This window comes from Crinia signifera, chromosome 4 (genome assembly GCF_055691185.1).
Source record: "Crinia signifera chromosome 4, ASM5569118v1, whole genome shotgun sequence".
In the NCBI taxonomy this organism is placed as follows: Eukaryota; Metazoa; Chordata; class Amphibia; order Anura; family Myobatrachidae; genus Crinia; species Crinia signifera.
The window spans coordinates 318,033,016-318,055,572 of NC_139220.1; the positions used below are offsets into that span (position 1 = coordinate 318,033,016).

At 45.5% G+C, this 22,557-nt stretch overlaps 1 protein-coding gene across 4 annotated transcripts in view; it reads left to right on the plus strand.

Annotated features, from left to right (window-relative positions):
- The window catches only part of LOC146075909 (uncharacterized), a 118,253-nt gene that overhangs the window by 63,919 nt on the left and 31,777 nt on the right, over positions 1 to 22,557 (plus strand). For 2 of the 4 annotated variants that reach the window (XM_083185595.1, XM_083185598.1), the window contains exon 1: positions 18,126 to 18,235. The exons of 1 other annotated variant lie outside the window; for it this stretch is intronic. The gene's annotated coding sequence lies outside the window, so the exon portion shown is untranslated. Of the gene's footprint in view, positions 1 to 3,934; positions 3,999 to 18,125; positions 18,236 to 22,557 lie in introns of those variants that run through there. One more of the 4 variants, XM_083185596.1, reaches the window with a different exon arrangement.

Consider the following 22,557-nt stretch of genomic DNA (forward strand, 5'->3'; position numbering starts at 1 on the left):
AAATATCTATCAAGAAATTAACAATGAAAGCTGCTTTTCTAGTGGCAATTACATCTGCCAGAAGAGTATCGGAGCTGCAGGCGCTTTGGGCAGAGGAACCATTTCTTAAATTCTTCGAGGACAAGGTGGTGTTGAGGACTAACCCTAATTTCCTTCCGAAAGTAGTGTCCCAATTTCATATCAACCAAGAAATAGTGCTACCAGCATTCTGTGCTAATCCAGCAAATGAGAAGGAAAGGAGACTCCATACCCTTGATGTGAAGAGAGCATTAATAATTTATCTCCAAAGAGTGGAAGGCTGGAGGAAGTCAAAGAGACTTTTTTTAGTAACGGAAGGAAAAAATAAGGGCTTAGGTGCATCAAAGGCTACACTGGCAAGGTGGCTTAAAGAATGCATAGCAGAAGCTTATAAGATAAGAAAAATGGAGGTGCCAAAAGGTATTAAGGCCCATTCGACAAGAGCTGTGGCTGCATCGTGGGCAGAAAAAGGGGGCAGCTTCAATAGAGGAGCTTTGTAAAGCAGCATGTTGGGCCTCGGCTCATACGTTCTCAAAACAGAGTGGATGTAGGAGCCTCCAGTGATGCGAAACTGGGCAGGAAGATCCTTAGTGCAGTGATATAAAAAAAAAAAGGAAAGAAAGGAGAATAAGGGGGTGAAGATAACCTCGTATCCTTTTAAGTACTAATTATTATTTCTTTAAATTGTCCCTCCCTACTGTATTACTGCTATGGTATTACCCATATGTGGCTGCCATGGGGAGGTAGAGGAAAGTACGGATTATTACCTGTTAGTACGCTTTCCTCTACTCCACCATGGCAGCAGTTTCCCACCCTTAATATGATTTAGAAAATGTATTGGGAAGCTATATAATTGAGACACAGAGCACTGAAGGGGCGGGCCTTATATAGGGGGCCGTGTCTAGGGGAGTTTTTTTGGCTGTTGTGTTCCCTTTCCAGATATCTACCTAATTGGAGGAAAACCCATATGTGGCTGCTATGGTGGAGTAGAGGAAAGCGTACTAACAGGTAATAATCCGTACTAATTCAGAGTTGCCTACTCTCCCGCATTCTGCGGGAGTCTCCCGATTTTTAGCAGAGCCTCCCGGTGCCCCGCAAACCTTTAGCTTTCTCCCATTTTTTGCGGGTCCCAGCGCGAAAACCAGGACTGCGCATGCGCGAGTGCCGCAAATTGTGATGTTGGGCTGGCCCTAGCACATTTACAGACAGCAGAACTCTATCCCACGTCACAGCCTGCTGCTGCTGCTGCCGCCCGGCCAGTGTATGACATGGCAGGGTGACAGCTGCCCCTGGACCTATCTGCTTTCAGCTTAGAGCGGGCAGCCAATTGCAAGGCATCATGCTGCTTTCCCTATTCCCTTCACAAGTAGCCCGGGGAACCTCTGCACACGCCCTGCAGCTCCGTGAGTCCGTGACTGCACATGGAAGAGGAGAATGCTCAGCCCCCACCATCCTCGGCTTGTTTATCTGTCTGGCCAGCCCCACTCCCTGCCCATATACACACACCCACAGTATACTGGATATATATATATATATATATATATATATATATATAATGGATGGGGGTGATAATCATATATGTGTGTATAATGGATGTTGTAGGGGGGTGATAGGATTATACGTATAATGGATGGGGGGGGGGTGATACATATGTGTATACAGATGGGGGTGATTTACATACAATATGAATGCTGCGCTCGAATGGTAAAAATACTACCATCGAAACAAAAACATTGATCATTGATGGTAGTGAAACATCGGAATGCAAAGTCCATCCATACTACAATCTCCCTGAAACTAGTTTTCAAAAGTAGGCATGTATGAGATATATATATATACATACCCTCCAACATTTGAAGGGCAGAATTCGGTACACATCCAGAAAGGGGGCATGGCCAATGATAAAGTGGGCGTGGCCACTCCCTTTCCGAATGTGTACTGGCCATTTTTTAAATAAACACGTAGCAATCATATATATATATATATATATATATATATATATATATATACGCCCACTCACTGTGTGCCGCCGATACGCGCTCCCCACTTGCTGCAACCCGCAGCGTCCCGTCAGCTGCAGATAAAGTGGGAGCCGATGTATGGAGCCGGGGCAGGTGTATGGAGCTGCAAAGCCAGCACAAGGAGCAGCAGGCCCAGCAGTGTCTACCCTCTCCCCACAGACACTGGAAGGACCTCTCTCGCGGCCTAATAGTGTGACCGCATTGGTGCCTGGGAGATGTAGTCCAGTCAGTCACTCAAGCACAGCCGCTTGCTTAATGACATCGGTGAACTGGACTCAATTTCCCACAGTGCCGCGCAATGTGGCATGGCGGAAAGCAATAACTGATGTGCCTGAGAAGTTGGAACAATACCTGCCGGGGCATGGATCACTGAAAATCGGTACATTGGTACACTTTGTATTTTGCCGGTACAGACCGTTAAAAAACGGTACTGTACCGGCAAAATCGGTACAGTTGGAGGGTATGCATATATATATATATATATATATATATATATATATATATATATATATATACATACCCTCCAACATTTGAGGGGCAGAAATCGGTACACATTTAGGAAGGGGCGTGGCCACATGTAAAGTGGGCGTGACCATGGGCAAAAAGGGCGTGGCCACATCCCGTTTCTGAATGTGTAATGGACAGTTTCCCCACATTATTCTTGTGGTCCGAGACAGGGCGAAATAACAGTGGCCCTGGGGGGCATATGGCAGTGACCCTGCCCCCTGGCCGAGCACCTGATGAAGCTGATGGGCTGCTGGCATAAATAATGTATTAAATATACTGATTTAATATGCCAGCAGCCCACTACTAAGCCACCATGTCACATGAGCTGCAGACAAACGTCTGCAGCTCATGTGACATGGTGGCTTAGTAATGCATACCCTCCAATGTTTCAGTCTCAAAAAATGGTAATTGGGGAATTGGGGGAGATATGGTGCTGTGCTGGTGGCAGGCCTATAACAGGGGGTAGGACAGAGCACTGTATTGGCAGCAGGTGTGTGTCCCCCTCAGCATATGTGTGGCGGCAGGGTGCCTTCTCCCCAGCAGCAAAAGATCTCAGGCATCAAATAGAGACGTACTGTGTCTCTATATGATCCCACTGGCCGCCACCTGCTCCTACCTGGCACAGATAGGAGGTTGCACGCCGTCCTTCTGGTCAGGGTGTTCAGCTTCTCCAAGCTGCCGGATTGTGCGCAAGGAGTTTTAACTTCTGTGTTCTGACTGACTGCCCGGCCGCTGAGCGCTCCCCTCACCTCCCAGGAGATGCTGTTGCGCCAAGCGCATGCGCCAGCATCTCCAGGAGGCTTTACATTTATATATGCTGACAGCCCGAGTGCGAGGGTCCGCGGCTGCTGTGTGACGTCATGACGCGACGCACACAATGCAGCCCGCTAAGCACCCCTGGGAACGGGAGATAAACTGGTTTCTAATGGGCACAAATACATTTTCTATGTACCGCCAAGCTTCAACGATAATTAACGCCAGTCAAGCCAAAGCGGAGCCATCTGACCCTGAAAAACGGTACAATCGGTACACTTTCTTTTAGCCGGTACAGACCGTTAAAAAACGGTACTGTACCGGCTAAATCGGTACAGTTGGAGGGTATGTATATATATATATATATATATATATATATATATATATATATATGTATACACATTTTCTTTATTGAAAACTCCTTGTGTCTGTAGATGTATTACTTGTCACATTGCACTAGTTAGAATATTTTAGCTTTTGTCCTATCTGTAATGCTGCTACACTGGTTTATGGATTGCTGCGCTCTGCCATGTTATTACAGGTTTGGAACATCTGGGCACCCGTAGTTGTAGTACAGAGAGGACTCCAGAACTACAGGATGACGTCAGAGAGGCGGTGTCACGTGACCAGGAAGTCCCCCTGGTATCTGCAGACGGAGCTGGCCGGACTCTATTCCGAATACACACATCACAGGCTGAGGTATATAATCTGTGTATTATTGTATTTCCTGTGTGACCTCTGCACCCTGCACTCACCAAGCACATTGCACTGTATGGGAACTGCCTTAGGTCCTGCGGGAAATGGCTGCTGCCCTGGTAACGTGACGCTGACCCCTCATGGTGTAACATTGTTATTGCCCTGATGACTACACTTGCTGGTTACACAAATCCGTGCAGTGCGGCCTCTTCCTGTATTCAGGTCTCTGGGTGCCAGGTCTGTGGTGTATACACTGGAGGAAGGCAGCCCCGGCGGCTGGGTCATTTGTACAGAGTGCCAGTCCCCTATGCCAGCTATAGAGATACATCAGGGTTGCCGACTTTAAGATTCTCCTCTCCCGGAGAAGCCCGGAGTGGAGAGTTTTAGCAGCCGCTCAGGGGGCGGGGCTTACAAGTGACATCACTAAGCCCCGCCCCCATGCTGTTACAGCAGCACATTCATGGATCTCCGTGGAGGGGGCGGGGCTAAAATGACGCGATTTTGCCGTTTTAGCTCCGCCCCCTCCTCTGAGACCCGAGGATTGCGGCATTTTAATGCCGCGATGCGGGGGTCCCCCCCTGAATCCGGGAGGGTTGCCCACCCTTCCGGGGGCCGGGAGGGGGTACCCGATTTTCGGGAGACTCCCGGAAATTCCGGGAGGGTCGGCAACCCTGAGATACATTATATATATATACATATTTATATATAGAACAGAAGGGGCAGGTACCTGACCTGGTAGTGGTATACGGCCAATCCCCTATGACAGCTATAGTGATACATTATATATACATGTTTATATATAGTACAGAAGGGGCAGGTACCTGACCTGGTAGTGGTATACGGCCAATCCCCTATGACCGCTTTAGAGATACATTATATATACATGTTTATATATAGTACAGAAGGGGCAGGTACCTGACCTGGTAGTGGTATACGGCCAATCCCCTATGACAGCTATAGAGATATATTATATATACATATTTATATATAGAACAGAAGGGGCAGGTACCTGACCTGGTAGTGGTATACGGCCAATCCCCTATGACAGCTATAGAGAGATACATTATATATACATATTTATATATAGAACAGAAGGGGCAGGTACCTGACCTGGTAGTGGTATACGGCCAATCCCCTATGACAGCTATAGAGATACATTATATATACATATTTATATATAGAACAGAAGGGGCAGGTACCTGACCTGGTAGTGGTATACGGCCAATCCCCTATGACAGCTATAGAGAGACACATTATATATACATAGTTATATATAGAACAGAAGGGGCAGGTACCTGACCTGGTAGTGGTATACGGCCAATCCCCTATGACAGCTATAGAGATACATTATATATACATATTTATATATAGAACAGAAGGGGCAGGTACCTGACCTGGTAGTGGTATACGGCCAATCCCCTATGACAGCTATAGAGATACATTATATATACATATTTATATATAGAACAGAAGGAGCAGGTACCTGACCTGGTAGTGGTATAAGGCCAATCCCCTATGGCAGCTATAGAGATACATTATATATACATATTTATATATAGAACAGAAGGGGCAGGTACCTGACCTGGTAGTGGTATATGGCCAATCCCCTATGCCAGCTATAGAGAGACACATTATATATACATATTTATATATAGAACAGAAGGAGCAGGTACCTGACCTGGTAGTGGTATACGGCCAATCCCCTATGACAGCTATAGAGAGATACATTATATATACATATTTATATATAGAACAGAAGGAACAGGTACCTGACCTGGTATTGGTATACGGCCAATCCCCTATGACAGCTATAGATACATTATATATACATATTTATATATAGAACAGAAGGGGCAGGTACCTGACCTGGTAGTGGTATACGGCCAATGCCCTGTGACAGCTATAGAGATACATTATATATACATATTTATATATAGAACAGAAGGGGCAGGTACCTGATCTGGTAGTGGTATACGGCCACTCCCCTGTGACAGCTATAGAGAGATACATCATATATACATATTTATATATAGAACAGAAGGGGCAGGTACCTGACCTGGTAGTGGTATAGGGCCAATCCCCTATGACAGCTATAGAGATACATTATATATACATATTTATATATAGAACAGAAGAGGCAGGTACCTGACCTGGTAGTGGTATACGGCCAGTCCCCTATGACCGCTATAGAGAGATACATTATATATACATATTTATATATAGTACAGAAGGGGCAGGTACCTGACCTGGTAGTGGTATACGACCAATCCCCTATGACAGCTATAGAGATACATTATATATACATATTTATATATAGAACAGAAGGGGCGGGTACCTGACCTGGTAGTGATATACGGCCAATCCTCTATGACAGCTATAGAGAGATACATTATATATACATAGTTATATATAGAACAGAAGGGGCGGGTACCTGACCTGGTAGCGGTATACGACCAATCCCCTATGACAGCTATAGAGAGATACATTATATATACATATTTATATATAGTACAGAAGGGGCAGGTACCTGACCTGGTAGCGGTATACGGCCAGTCCCCTATGACAGCTATAGAGAGATACATTATATATACATATTTATATATAGAACAGAAGGAGCAGGTACCTGACCTGGTAGTGGTATACGGCCAATCCCCTATGACCGCTTTAGAGATACATTATATATACATAGTTATATATAGTACAGAAGGGGCAGGTACCTGACCTGGTAGTGGTATACGGCCAATCCCCTATGACAGCTATAGTGATACATTATATATACATATTTATATATAGTACAGAAGGGGCAGGTACCTGACCTGGTAGTGGTATAGGGCCAATCCCCTATGACAGCTATAGAGATACATTATATATACATATTTATATATAGAACAGAAGGGGCAGGTACCTGATCTGGTAGTGGTATACGGCCAATCCCCTGTGACAGCTATAGAGAGATACATTATATATACATATTTATATATAGTACAGAAGGAGCAGGTACCTGACCTGGTAGTGGTATACGGCCAATCCCCTATGACAGCTATAGAGATACATTATATATACATATTTATATATAGAACAGAAGGGGCAGGTACCTGACCTGGTAGTGGTATACGGCCAATGCCCTGTGACAGCTATAGAGATACATTATATATACATATTTATATATAGAACAGAAGGGGCAGGTACCTGACCTGGTAGTGGTATACGGCCAATCCCCTATGACAGCTATAGAGATACATTATATATACATATTTATATATAGAACAGAAGGGGCAGGTACCTGACCTGGTAGTGGTATACGGCCAATCCCCTATGACAGCTATAGAGAGATACATTATATATACATATTTATATATAGTACAGAAGGGGCAGGTACCTGACCTGGTAGTGGTATACGACCAATCCCCTATGACAGCTATAGAGATACATTATATATACATATTTATATATAGAACAGAAGGGGCGGGTACCTGACCTGGTAGTGGTATACGGCCAATCCTCTATGACAGCTATAGAGAGATACATTATATATACATAGTTATATATAGAACAGAAGGGGCGGATACCTGACCTGGTAGCGGTATACGACCAATCCCCTATGACAGCTATAGAGAGATACATTATATATACATATTTATATATAGTACAGAAGGGGCAGGTACCTGACCTGGTAGCGGTATACGGCCAGTCCCCTATGACAGCTATAGAGAGATACATTATATATACATATTTATATATAGAACAGAAGGAGCAGGTACCTGACCTGGTAGTGGTATACGGCCAATCCCCTATGACATCTATAGTGATACATTATATATACATATTTATATATAGTACAGAAGGGGCAGGTACCTGATCTGGTAGTGGTATACGGCCAATCCCCTGAGACAGCTATAGAGAGATACATTATATATACATATTTATATATAGAACAGAAGGGGCAGGTACCTGACCTGGTAGTGGTATACGGCCAATGCCCTGTGACAGCTATAGAGATACATTATATATACATATTTATATATAGAACAGAAGGGGCAGGTACCTGACCTGGTAGTGGTATACGGCCAATCCCCTATGACAGCTATAGAGATACATTATATATACATATTTATATATAGAACAGAAGGGGCAGGTACCTGACCTGGTAGTGGTATACGGCCAATCCCCTATGACAGCTATAGAGATACATTATATATATATATAGTTATATATAGAACAGAAGGGGCAGGTACCTGACCTGGTAGTGGTATACGGCCAATCCCCTATGACAGCTATAGAGATACATTATATATACATATTTATATATAGAACAGAAGGGGCAGGTACCTGACCTGGTAGTGATATACGGCCAATCCCCTATGACAGCTATAGAGATACATTATATATACATATTTATATATAGTACAGAAGGGGCAGGTACCTGACCTGGTAGTGGTATACGGCCAATCCCCTATGACAGCTATAGAGATACATTATATATACATATTTATATATAGAACAGAAGGGGCAGGTATCTGACCTGGTAGTGGTATACGGCCAATCCCCTATGACAGCTATAGAGAGATACATTATATATACATATTTATATATAGAACAGAAGGGGCAGGTACCTGACCTGGTAGTGGTAAACGGCCAATCCCCTATGACAGCTATAGAGATACATTATATATACATATTTATATATAGTACAGAAGGGGCAGGTACCTGACCTGGTAGTGGCATACGGCCAATCCCCTATGACAGCTATAGAGATGCATTATATATACATATTTATATATAGAACAGAAGGGGCAGGTACCTGACCTGGTAGTGGTATACGGCCAATCCCCTATGACAGCTATAGAGATGCATTATATATACATATTTATATATAGAACAGAAGGGGCAGATACCTGACCTGGTAGTGGTATACGGCCAATCCCCTATGACAGCTATAGAGATACATTATATATACATATTTATATATAGAACAGAAGGAACAGGTACCTGACCTGGTAGTGGTATACGGCCAATCCCCTATGACAGCTATAGAGATACATTATATATACATATTTATATATAGAACAGAAGGAACAGGTACCTGACCTGGTAGTGGTATACGGCCAATCCCCTATGACAGCTATAGAGATACATTATTTATACAAATTTATACATAGAACAAAAGGGGCCAGTCCCCTATGACAGCTATAGAGAGAGATACATTATATATACATATTTATACAGTATATAGAACAGAAGGGGCAGGTACCTGACCTGGTAGTGGTATACGGCCAATCCCCGATGACAGCTATAGAGAGATACATTATATATACATATTTATATATAGAACAGAAGGGGCAGGTACCTGACCTGGTAGCGGTATACGGCCAATCCCCTATGACAGCTATAGAGATACATTATATATACATATTTATATATAGAACAGAAGGTGCAGGTACCTGACCTGGTAGTGGTATATGGCCAATCCCCTATGACAGTATCCTAAAACAAGATCCCCTATTAGTCAATATCCTACCCGAGAAACCTGCTTTCATTTTTTGGAGGAACCGAACACTTAGAGACAGACTAGCCCCTCAAAACTGAAATTACCAAAAAAGAGACATGGGTGAAAACGCACCCCAGAAGTATTTCACAAATGTGGGGGTACAAGATGCATAACATGTACTCATATTACCCATAAGTCTAATACACAAAATAACCGACAATGAAAACGCAACACACCAAATAACAGCCGTATAACATGTAAGACGGAAATCACTATTTGCAGGCTTACTTGCCCTTGTGGGCTGAGATACATTGGCAGAACTTCCAGAAAACAAAAATTTGATTTTTAGAACATCGCAGTAAAATCCTGAAACAGATGTTTACCCATAGTGTCTCTAGACACTGTTCGGAGAAACACGCAGGGAATCCAAAAGATCTAACTGTTATAGGATTAGAACATATACCAAAACCAGCCAGGGGCGGGGACGGTTTCAAAAAGTTGTGCAAACAAGAAGTACTAAGGATGTTTCTAATGCAATCAATACATCCTGATGGACTGAATTAAACATTATTATATAAATAGATAATGAGATAAGACTAATCCTTTCCTTCTCCTCCTCTTCCTCCTCCTCTCTTTTTTTCTCTTTTTTTTTTATATCCCCTACATCTCAAATAATTTTGTTTCTTACCCTTCTACAGCAATAGATGTTATATATAAAGCTAGTGGTTATAGTGATCTATACATCTTTAGCATACTCCATACCATAAAATGCATCATTTACATGAAAAGATCAAATCAATATACTAAAAATGAAGATATATATATATATATATATATATATATATATATATACTGTGTGTGTATATATATATATATATATATATATATATATATAATGATGAATATTTATAATTATGTGGCAAAAAATATGTCGGACTATGTAAAACTATACATGGGTTTCATATACCAGAAAAAAACAATTATGACGTTAGTGCGTTCCACGAACTATGAGGCTTGTCTAATTGTTTAAATAGAAATGTAAGGTTACCACAGATTAATTTCTGTACCACGTGTGCGAGATAATGCTAATTACAAAGGTATATAAACACCACAACTGACTAGATCAAATCACCTTTAGAATAGTAGCAAGCAGCTGCGAAACGCATAAGTTGTCATTTGTGTGTGTGATCATATTGCAACCCGAAAATATCGGGCGTCCTGGGGGGTGTTTGGGGTCCTTGTGTATTTTCGGGAAAACATACAGTATATACATGGAATTGATGGATTGGCAATATTAAGAAATTCATGTTTTATGTCATCGATTTGTAAGTGCAAATGATTAATTAAAATGTCCTTTATTATAAGGTTATCTGCTCTACATTCTCTTCTCGCTGTCTCCCTCTACATATATGGATTAAATCCGTGGGAAAAGGGAGATTTTTATCTCTTATATATTTGGCTACATCTGTCACTCAAAGTGTGTCTGGAGCTGTAACGCTGGGTTGTGGACTTCCAACTTAATTTACGATTGTCATCACCTGTTTTAAACAGGGTAATTGATAAGAAAGGTGTTTAAGCACAGGTGATGGTAATCCATAAATTAAGAAGAAAGTCCAGAAACAGAGCAATGTGTCCCTCCTGGAGAGGGTCATGTTGGGAGGTATGCACCTCCCTCTCCCCCCCCCCCCCATTCACAGCATCCCCACGATTAAATGGCACATGCAAAACACTGGCACGGCTATGGTCGACAATGAAAAAGGTTGACAAGATTTATTTTTCACTTTTTCAATGTTTTCATATTCATTCTCATGTGTCAACATGGACACCAATGAAGTGCCACACTTATGTCAACAATTACATGTGTTGATTTTTTCTTGTGGCGATTCGCGGCACCCCCGCGCCCCCCCGTGATTTGCAGCACCCCCCCCCCCCCCCCGCAATTCGCGGCACCCCCGGTGACTCCCACAATTCGCTACACCCACACCCCCCCCGCGACCCCCCCTCCCGCAATTCACGGCATCCACCCACGAACCCTCCTCCCGTGATTCGCGGACACCCCTCACCTCCTCCCTCCCCCCCCCACCCCCGCACGCGATTCACGGCAACACCAGGATTAAATGGCACATGCAAAACACTGGCACGGCTATGGTCGACAATGAAAAAGGTTGACATGAGTTTTTGAAGATTTATTTTTCTTTTTTTTAATGTTTTCATATTCATTCTCATGTGTCGACATGGACACCGATGAAGTGCCACACTTATGTCAACATTCACATGTGTTGAACTTTCTGTGTTGATTTTTTCTTGTGGCGATTCGCGGCACCCCCCGCGACCCCCCTCCCGCGATTTGCAGCACCCCCCCCCGCAATTCGCGGCACCCCCGGTGACTCCCGCGATTCGCGACCCCACCCCGTGACACCCCCCCTCCTGCGATTCGCGGCACCCCGCGACCCCCCCTCCCACGATTCGCGCCAACCCCCCGGGCCCCCCCTCCCGCGATTCCCCACCCCTGACCCCCCTCCTGTCATTGCGGCAACCCCCCCGCCCCCCGCGACCCACCCTCTCGCGATTCACTGCAACCCCCCGCGCCCCCCCCCCCACAATTCGCGGCACCCACACCCCCCCCGCAACCCCCCCCCCCCGCAATTCACGGCATTCACCCACGACCCCTCCTCCCGTGATTCGCGGACACCCCTCACCTCCTCCCTCCCCACCCCCGCGCGCGATTCACGGCAACCCCAGGATTAAATGGCACATGCAAAACACTGGCACGGCTATGGTCGACAGTGAAAAAGGTTGACATGAGTTTTTGAAGATTTATTTTTCTTTTTTGGAATGTTTTCATATTCATTCTCATGTGTCGACATGGACACCGATGAAGTGCCACACTTATGTCAACATTTACATGTGTTGAACTTTCTGTGTTGATTTTTTCGTATAGCAATTTTTTTCCAGTGACAACTATGAACTATGTGCATGTCAACCTACACATCATCAAACAATTCTTTGTATAATATATAACACCTGTTCTGTTTTACTGTAGGTGTTTTAAGTCAGACCTTTTACTGCTACTATTACTGTTTATGTAAATGCATTCTGAATGACAGCAACATCCTACCATCCTTCTACAAGAATATAGAACCAACTAGGTGATTCATCGCGCCCCGTGCCCCCCCCTCCCACAATTCAAGGACCCCCCGCGCACCCCCCTCCCGCGATTTGCAACCCCCCTCGCACAATTCACGCCCCCTCCCACGCTTTGCGGACCCCACCCTCTCCCGCGATTCGCCGACAACTGCGCCCCCCCTCCCTTGATTTACGGCACCCCCCGCACCCCTCCCACAATTCACGGCACCCCTAAGCCCCTCTTTAGTCCCCCGTATACTCACACACCCCTATCACTACCCAGCTTCCTGCTCTCCTGAACCGTAACTTCCACCACTGGGGAGTCGCTGACGCTGTTTTGCCCACATGCCCCTATCATGCCTCATAGCCCAGCCTCCTGCTCTCATGCACCCAAACTCTCACCCAGTAGGAGGAGACACTGACTAAGGGCCACCATCCTGTACTGCCACGATGGACCCTCACCCACTGGCAGAAGCTGCACAGTATCTCCCACCTTCTTTAGTCCCCCTTATGCCCACACACCCCTATCACTACCCAGCCTCCTGTTTGCCTGTGTCGTGACCTCCGCCAGTGGGGAGCCGCTGACTCAGAAACACCCTACTACTGTATACTATTGCACACCCACATAAACAACACGCACACACCCCCCACACACACCCACAAATGTCACTGTACCCTCCACACTATCAATGTACATCTTACTCTGTAACTGCTTTTTAATTAAACAAAACAATACACACCCCCTTCCACATCATATGCTCTCTATTTAACACATTTCACCTATAACTCAAGTTGCAATACAGGCATCTTTCATACAATTCTAACCATATTTCTCATATACAAATGTTCACAAATTAAGGGGGCGCAGCCCCTTACGACGGTGTGAAGAGCGCCCGTAGGGCGCGATGAATCACCTAGTATTTCCAGATTTGGCTTCATCAGAAGCTGTTTGCCAGTTGGAATTTACATTCATGCTTCATTATATGTCTACAGATTGTAAGTGCAATCTTTAAATAAAACTTATCTCTTTTAAAAAAGACCATTTGCACTATGGGTGACATTTAATAGGTGCGTTTTTGGCGATAATTAGGCAACAAAATGGCGTTATCGCATTTTTTTCTAAATCGCCAATTTAATAGGGTGCGCTAAGTCCCGGAAATCGCACATTTTGTGCGATATCTCGCACTTTCTCACTTGCCGGTAAAAAGTCACATTTTTATCGCATCCAGATGTTTTCCCATTCTAAAGTATACAAATCGCTTATTTAATGGCATGCGCAAACGGAATTCACATTTTTGAGGTGTTTAAAAATCGTACTTTTTTCAGACCAGGTTCTGATGGGTGAATTGGCCCATAAGCAACTTTGGTCAAGTGCAGAAATGGTTAATTTTCTCACAGGTGTCCTCATTTCTATTCATAAACTGACCCTACATATACCACAACATCATTAAGGACACCTGTGAGGGTTTGAGAGATGGAGATTGTGCAGAGTGATGTGGAGTTGGCTCTTTGTGATTTTGACCATTTGGATGAGCTGCGCAGGAGGAGGGAGGAAGCTGCGCACCAGATCCAGGTACCCCGAGTACTTTGTGCTTCACGTAAGTATCGTGCTAGGCTGTACCTGGACTCCCTCTCTGATCAACAGGTTGTGGGGATGTTTCGGCTGAACCGCAATAACCTGTTGGACTTATATGAGCAGGTGAGAGATGATTTGGACCCTTACGGGGGTGCCAACTATGCAGTGTCTGGGCTGCAGAAATTAATGTGTACCCTCTACTTCTTGGCCACAGGCTCCAATCAGTCTGTGACCTCATGGTCATTGTGGGTCTCACAAGCCACTTTCTCTAAGCATTTCACTCAAGTGTTAATTGCTTTCAAAAAGTTGTGGTGCACATCAGATTCCCACGTTGTGAGTCCGAGTGGCAGGACCTTAAGGGGGCTTTCTATTGAAAGAGTGATAACGACCTTCAACTTTATTCAGACACCACAGGACCAAATGCTGACATGTCAGGAGAACATTGGAAGTGTTCTAACTTTTTATTGGCATTTTTCATATTTATACCATACGATACAGGCATCCCCTCCCTTCAGAGGAGGGGATATTAGAAAAAAACATACATATTTAAATATAATAAACCCTTTAGGAGGGTTTAAAATCCAAATATTGGTTCATCGTGCTCGTGTGTCCCGTCTCTTTCGTCATAATAGGAGTGAACTTCTAAGAATGGGAGTAATTCTTCCAGGAGTCTAAATTACGTTATATTCTCTTCAGTAACTGCCCAATAACATGGGTTCCATTAAAATCTATTCCCTTATACGGAAATGTATATTCTACTTCCAGATGTATATATGATCGCTCATTGCCATGGAATGTCCTTCAGCAGTTTTCTCGTGTCTGGCCCTAGTCACGAGACTACATCAACATCTGGTTTTTATTTATGTTAATTGAGATTTCTAGCAAAATCTGAAACTTAGAATATACATTGGTTCTTGTTAAGTGTTTCAGGTCTTGGAAGATGGGACCAACATATTGTTTAATGCCTTGTAACTTATAGTTCTTGTGATACCTTGTAAATGGCAGGAATCTTCTTATATAACTAATATAATCTTTACTAAGATAATCTCCATCACGATCGGCTCTCCTTATTTCCAAACGTGCTGGGAGCCATAGATTGCACCCACATTGGGCTTCGGGCACCGCACGTGAGGGGACACATCTACGTCACTAGGCGTGGGTGGCACTCTCTGAACGTGCAGGTGGTATGTGATGCTACCCTGAAAATTCTCAGTGTGGTTGCAGGATACCCAGGGAACTGAAATGACGCCTATATTCTGCGGGCACTCAGCCCTCTGGGACCGATTCCAGGAACAACAAATGCCGGAGGGCTGTCTACTTGGTAAGTACATTTTGCTATATACAAATGTTTGTTCTTTATGTATAGTGTTATAATGTGTAAATTAAGGTACTAAGAAATGACTTCACTCCTGTGAAGTGTCCCAATAGTGTGTAAACTATACCCACAACTACATTAAATCCTCATTACCATTACAATATGCAGTAAGTCTGGCTAAAATCTGCCTACGCCTGTTGTTACAACCACTAATTACCAGCAGTAAGTGTTCCCTGGACTAATGTGCCTGTTGTTTTACATCTGAAGTGGCACTGTAGTGTGTACTCCCCCCTGATATGTGCAATATATAGGTGGAAGCTGTCCCTCTCCTTTACCAGTTTTTTATGCATATTGCTGTTGTCCCACTTCCTCATGTAACACCAATGCACATATGTTACCATATACTGCACTGACCTCATCTTTTCTGTAAAGGTGATGCAGGATATGGGTGTCTTCCATGGCCCATGACACCTCTGCATTCCCCGGAAGGCCCTGCACAGCACCGCTATAATGAAGCACACGTTGCCACTCTCAATGTTGTGGAACGCACCTTCGGGGTGCTGAAAAGTCGTTTCAGGTGTTTGGACAGATCATCAGGAATACTGCTTTACCACCCTGCAAAAGTAGTGATGATCGTCCAGGCTTGCTGCATGTTACACAACATTGCCCTCTCCCATCCAACTTATGTGGAGGATGACAATGCAGCAGTCATGCAGGAAGCTGAAACTACCACACCTACGGTAGTGTGGGGTACGCAGAGGGGGGATCTGATGCGTAGGGAGATCATCAGGCGCTACTTCTCAGGTAATTACATGTGTACACTATCCTACCATGTACCTTTGGTGTAAGTGTGCTCACATACCATAAACCATTTCCCATACATTATCACCAATATTTAGGGGAGTAGTCAGAGGCCTATGGCAGAAGCTGCTTAACATGAGGGATCCCTTGCTGAATACATGGTAAGTACATTATTACAATGTTGTATACCAAATGAAGTTATTACCAAACCCACAACATCAATTTACACCCATACCTGCACAGTATCATATTGCATTACAGCATTTAAGTGTAATCAAATGTACATTAGGATATAAGAAACCACAGACACATTTGTAACCTATAGTAAATACAATTTTTACTAATGTAATTGAAAAAATAGGCTCCTTTTACTGGGCCAAACATTTTGCATGGCAAAAATGATTAAAGATACAAGTGCTCAATAACAACAATATACATCTTGAACATAATCACTGATGTTTTGGATGCCTGAGCACGTGCACAACCCCCCTTTGCCCCTGACCACCCCTGGTTCGCACACTCCTACGTGGGGGTGAAGTGGGTGAGCCGCTCACTGGTGTCCTGGAGACACTACTAACCGTAGATGTGGGTGAGCCACTCACTGGTGGACTGGAGACACTACTAACAGTAGATGCGGGTGAGCCACTCACTGGTGGACTGGAATCACTACTAACAGTAGATGCGGGTGAGCCACTCACTGGTGTCCTGGAGACACTACTACCAGTAGATGCGGGTGAGCCACTCACTGGTGGACTGGAGACACTACTAACAGTAGATGTGGGTGAGCCACTCACTGGTGTCCTGGAGACACTACTAACAGTAGATGTGGGTGAGCCACTCACTGGTGTCCTGGAGACACTACTAACAGTAGATGTGGGTGAGCCACTCACTGGTGTCCTGGAGACACTACTAACAGTAGATGCGGGTGAGCCACTCACTGGTGTCCTGGAGACACTACTAACAGTAGATGCGGGTGAGCCACACACTGGTGTCCTGGAGACTCTACTAACAGTAGATGTAGCTGCCCCTAATAAATTCAGCTCCATATTATTGATCTGTCCCCACATAGCAATTAATGCATTGGTCTGTGCAGCTATAGCTTGTGTTTGCCCTTGGACACTTTCACTGATGCTGCCAATTTTACTATTATGTTCACGTAGGGCCTGATACGTGTGTCCAGGGTGGTAGCCATCCTGACTTGTGTGCCCACAGCAACACTGACACTGCTGGTCAATTTTTGAACTTGTTGAAATAAGTTTCTAATGTAGCCTTGATCATTGCCAATTTGATGGCTTTGCATGGACATAAATTCAGTTTGCTTACTTTTAAATGTGTGCAGTGAATGAGCAATCTGTTCAGGGGTAGATGGTGTGTGGGGTGATTGGGTGGTTGGGTGTCACCACAGTTGTTGCCTTTTCAGTCCGTGATGTTGCGCTGGCTTCTTCATCGGGTGAAAATGACTCGACGGGCTGGAGTATTATCTCCATATCTTCTTCCATCATTTCCAATGATTTTGTGGGTTGCTGCCCTAGTTGTGATGATCCTGTGGAAATGGAAAAACCATAACAGTGCAGTATATGTGTCCTTATATGTTACTAAGGTGTATTGTTGGTTATGTCACATAACAATGGGTATTGTGTACTTACACATGTACCCCGTGACTTTATATAATGATAACATTGATAATAAGAGTGATGGCTGGTTCTCATTACATTCATTTCTGTGGGTATGTAGCAGCAGGAGATGAATGTAATGTAGGCTATTGTGCATGTAACATGGGTGTGTGTACTGTATGTGTAATGTTGTTACATTCTTTTTGATTACCTGCAGCCTCTGCTTCAGGACCCATTTGCCTGGATCGCTTTGGTGTGGTAGCACTTCGGGATGGATGATCTGCAAAGGAAATGATGGATAGCCGTTAGATACCTTGCATGGTCAGCATTTATTACCGGCATGAATGTTTTTGATTAAAATAACCCCTGAGACACACATGGGTGATGGTGACCAATCATTTTTGAACATTAATTTGCTATTTCTCTTTGGTCCAGTCCGGTGACACCGCTAACCTTGGGATGTAGGAGGGTCCGCAGGAGCCAAGGCACCTATAGCTGAAGCTTTTCCTCTGGCTGCAGGCTCCTCCCCTTCTGCATCCCCAGCATGCGCCAGTTCGTTTTAGGTGCCCACAGGGAGTGGGTGCTTGGCTGACAGGCTGCTGCTGCAGCCGGCTTTTTTATTCTGTTTTTTTTTTTGCACTAGATCAGCGGTTCTCAAACTGTGGGTCCTGACCCCAAAGTGGGTCCCGACCTTCTCAGCATGGGGTCGCGACTCCATATTGCTGACCATCAGGCTGATGACTTTTCTAATCTCAGTCAGTGGTTCAAGGAGTCGGAAAAGTCTGTTGAATGGCCTCTTACTTCAGACTCCTCACCTCATTTTGTGGCTCCCCAATACTGCCATGAATGTGCTGTCTGCTGACTACACATTTGATGTGATGACCTTCTGCAGTAACTTGCTGGGGTCCTGTTATTATTTTCATCGTCTGATGGGGTCCCAGAGTGAAATAGTTTGAGGACCCCTGCACTAGATAGTTAGGATTTTATTATTTTATTAATAATAGTGTTAGTGCAGGTTTTTTACCAGTGTGTTGCTTCTATTAGAAGCAAAACACACTTAGAGCGCAGCAGAGGCTGACAGAAGCGTCAGCGCTTAACCCCAACATTTCTGGGGTTTGCCTGGGCCCCGGGAGCGCTCCGGATCCGGCTCCTTGCAGAAGGGGATCGTGGGGGAAGGACCTCCTGCGATGGCTGCCGCCATCTTGGAAGGGCTTACAGCCTGAAATCCCTCCGGGGAGGTGAAGGCTGTCACAGGTGTCTGGCGGTGCCGGACAACTCCAAGTGATCCCGGCAGAGGGGAGGCACGAGGAGGTGAGGAGACTTTATTGGGGGAGTGGCTAAAGGGGGTTTGGGCGCCAATTCAGGCTTCCCACCCTGCTGAAGCAGGGACTTGGTCCCTTCCAGCTTCTGTGCGGGCGCCATTTTCTCTCTCCGCAGAGTGAGTGAAGCTGGCTTAGCCTGTTGCTGCACAAGAAGTTGAAGTCTCCTGGAAGCGCTATCCCCCGCTGACGCTGAGAAGTTGCTGACAGCACAGACAGCTAAGTGCAACAGGATATACTGTTTTTGTACATTGCCTGACATTTTGCACCGTGAGTTAACCCCTTGAGTGGTACGCCCGGAGATTTTCCGGGCTCAGCTGCGCTGCCGCAGCGGGCTGACCCAGAAAATCTCCGGGCATACCACTAATATACAATATGTGCGTGCCAGTGGTGTCCAAGTGTGCACCACTGGCGCAGCACCTCTAGAGCCCACCCCCCGCAACAAACCTGCAGTCCCCCACATCACCTTTGCTCCGGTGATCCCCTGACCCGCCCGCCAGCTGCCCGTCACTCATTTTACACTGAAGTTGGCGGCAGGCTCGGGGGGGACTCGGGAGCGCTTAGGCACCCGAGTCCTCCCGAGCCGCCGTGAACATCCCCCAGCCTGCCGCCAACGTCACTGCTTAATGTGACAGGCAGCCGGCTAAGGCAGCGGGGGCAGCAGCGGCATACTAACGCCCGAGCAAAGGTGAGGGAGGGGGGCTTCCAAATTCCTGTGGTGGGTTTTGCTGGGGCAGGACAAACCTGCCCTGGTAGGTTTGTCCTGCCCCAGCAAAACCCACCACTCAAGGGGTTAATCATGACTGACACGGGTGATGAGGCTGTTGCTGTAAGGGGGGGGGGGGCGCAGGACATGTCTTTTAACTGCAATTTTTGCGGGGTGAAATTTTCATGTGAACAGATGGTCCAAGTGGAACCTTGCCCGGCCTGTGCCGGGCACTACACAGGCCCATGGGGCTGAGCAAGAGCCAGCGTGGGCTGCAGCCTTGGGGAGGTCTATGAAAGTCCCCTCCACTGGCGCCTAAATAAGAAAGGTACATCCCTCCTATTAGGATTATGATCCTCTTCTCCGAATAGGGGAATATGTCAGCATACACATGTATTCAATACCGTACGCCCCTCTTAGTGGGGTCACGGTCCTCTTCTCTGCCTCAATGACAAGATTCAGTGTCCACCACATAAACGAGTAGTCCCTCCTCTCTCTGTAATCTCACTCAAAGAGTATGGTGGTGGTTACCGGTTCCCAAAAGAAGAATATAGTGTAATACAGTTTTAATGCAATCAAACAAACATAAAACAGACAGTGAGCAAAAACGGATGAGATGGCCTGTTACCCATAATGGAGGAATATGGAGTCAATCCAGTCCTGAGACAGATAGTGGATCCGGATCTCACCACCTGGCACCAAAGATGATCAGGTACATGTCCAAAACGAGTCCACAGTGCACAGTCCAAGAGCGCTTTCGACCTCCACTGAGGTCTTTTTCAAGAAGGATATAACGAAGTCCTCTCCTAATGGGTATAAATACACGGGTGTGCCAATCATATTGTCCCATAATCATGACTGACATCACCCCGATCCAATACAAATAAACAGTAGGTGGGGCCTCCTAATTTCTAACATGGGCCTTTAGCAGGTGGTATCCACATTCTGCGCCAGGCATCAGCCCTGGAACCTGCAGTCCGGCGTCTGACGTCACTTCCGGTCCGCGGCTTGCATCACTTCCTGTCCGCGGCCCCAAAACTTCAGCGACAATGTGGTTCCCGAGGTAGATGGGTTCCGGTCTCCTCTTGTGTTGTCCTCAATATGCTCCAGGCACCGGAACACGCGGTCCGGCGTCTGACATCACTTCCGGTCCATGGATAGTGTCATTTCCGGTCCGCGGCACCCGACTCCCTGCGGCCATGTAGTTCCGGCTAAACTGGTTCCGGTCCCCTCTTAAATACTTTATAGGATCATCGCTGCCATATTTGCTGCGGTCATAGCTGCCTTATTTACCGCAGTCATCATAGAAGTGGCTCCCGGACACATTATGCCATGGATGCCATGACGGTTCAGTGGCAGGTTCATCTGCTATATATCTTCCTTTCGTTTCCAATGATACCGAGGGTGTTGAAACGAGTGAGGTCTCAGCAGGTGAAAATCATTCTGATAGCACCGAACTGGCCCAAGAGGTCGTGGTTCTCGGACATTCTGAGGTTTTCAGCAGAGTCTTGGCCTCTGCCTCTAAGACCTGCTAAGACAAGGACCGTTTCTTCACCAGGACCTTGCTCGGCTCAGTTTGACGGCCTGGCGTATGAGACCGCCTTATTAAAAAAGAAAGGTCTCTCTGATGTGGTGATTCAGACTATGCTTAGGGCTGGGAAGCCAGTCTCCGCTGCAAATTATCACAGAGTTTGGAAGATTTACATCAGGTGGTGTGAGCGCCAGAAAGTACACACCTCCAGATTCAAGGTAACCAGGTTATTGGAGTTCTTACAGGATGGCTTTTCATCGGGACTGAGTTAACAGTCTTTGAAAGTACAGCTTTCTGCTTTATCTATCTTTTTCCAGAAAAGGATAGCTTTTCTGCCTGAGGGTCAGACCTTTTTACAGGGTGTTACCAGGCTAAAACCACCATAAAGACAACCAGTGGACCCATGGGACTTATCTTTAGTTCTGTCTGTACTTCAGAGTCCTCCTTTTGAACCTTTAAGGTCAGCTGACCTTAAGTATGTGTCTTAGAAACTGGCGTTTTTGTTAGCCATTGCTTCGGCAAGGCGTGTTTCGGAGTTAGGAGCATTGTCCTGTAAATCTCTGCATTTAGTTTTTCATGAGGATAGGGCTGTGCTTCGAACAGTACCTAAGTGTTTCCTCATTTCATTTGAACCAGGAGATTGTGCTCCCGGTATTTTCCCCTCCTTGAAGGGGCCAAACAAAGGGACAAATTAAGTAAGTTGGACGTAGTTCGCGCCTTGCGAATTTACGTGGACAGGGTGAAGGATTTCCGCAAAACAGATCTTTTGTTGGTTCTTTATGATATGCATAAGAGAAGTTGGCCTGCTTCTAAGCAGACCATTGCCAGGTGGCTTAGGTCAGTGATTGCCTTTGTTTATACCAAGGTGGGTAGACCTGTTCCTTCTCGGATTAATTCACATACCACCAGGTCAGTAGCTTCCCGTTTGGGCTGTGCGTCATGGGGCTACAGCGGAGCAGTTGTGCAGGGCTGGCACTTGGTCCTCTGTTCACACCTTTACCAAATTTTAGTTCGCTTTGGAGGAGAGCTTCATTCCGACGGGCAGTAATGGGAACTGGCAGTCTGAGCGTACCCTCCCATAGTACCG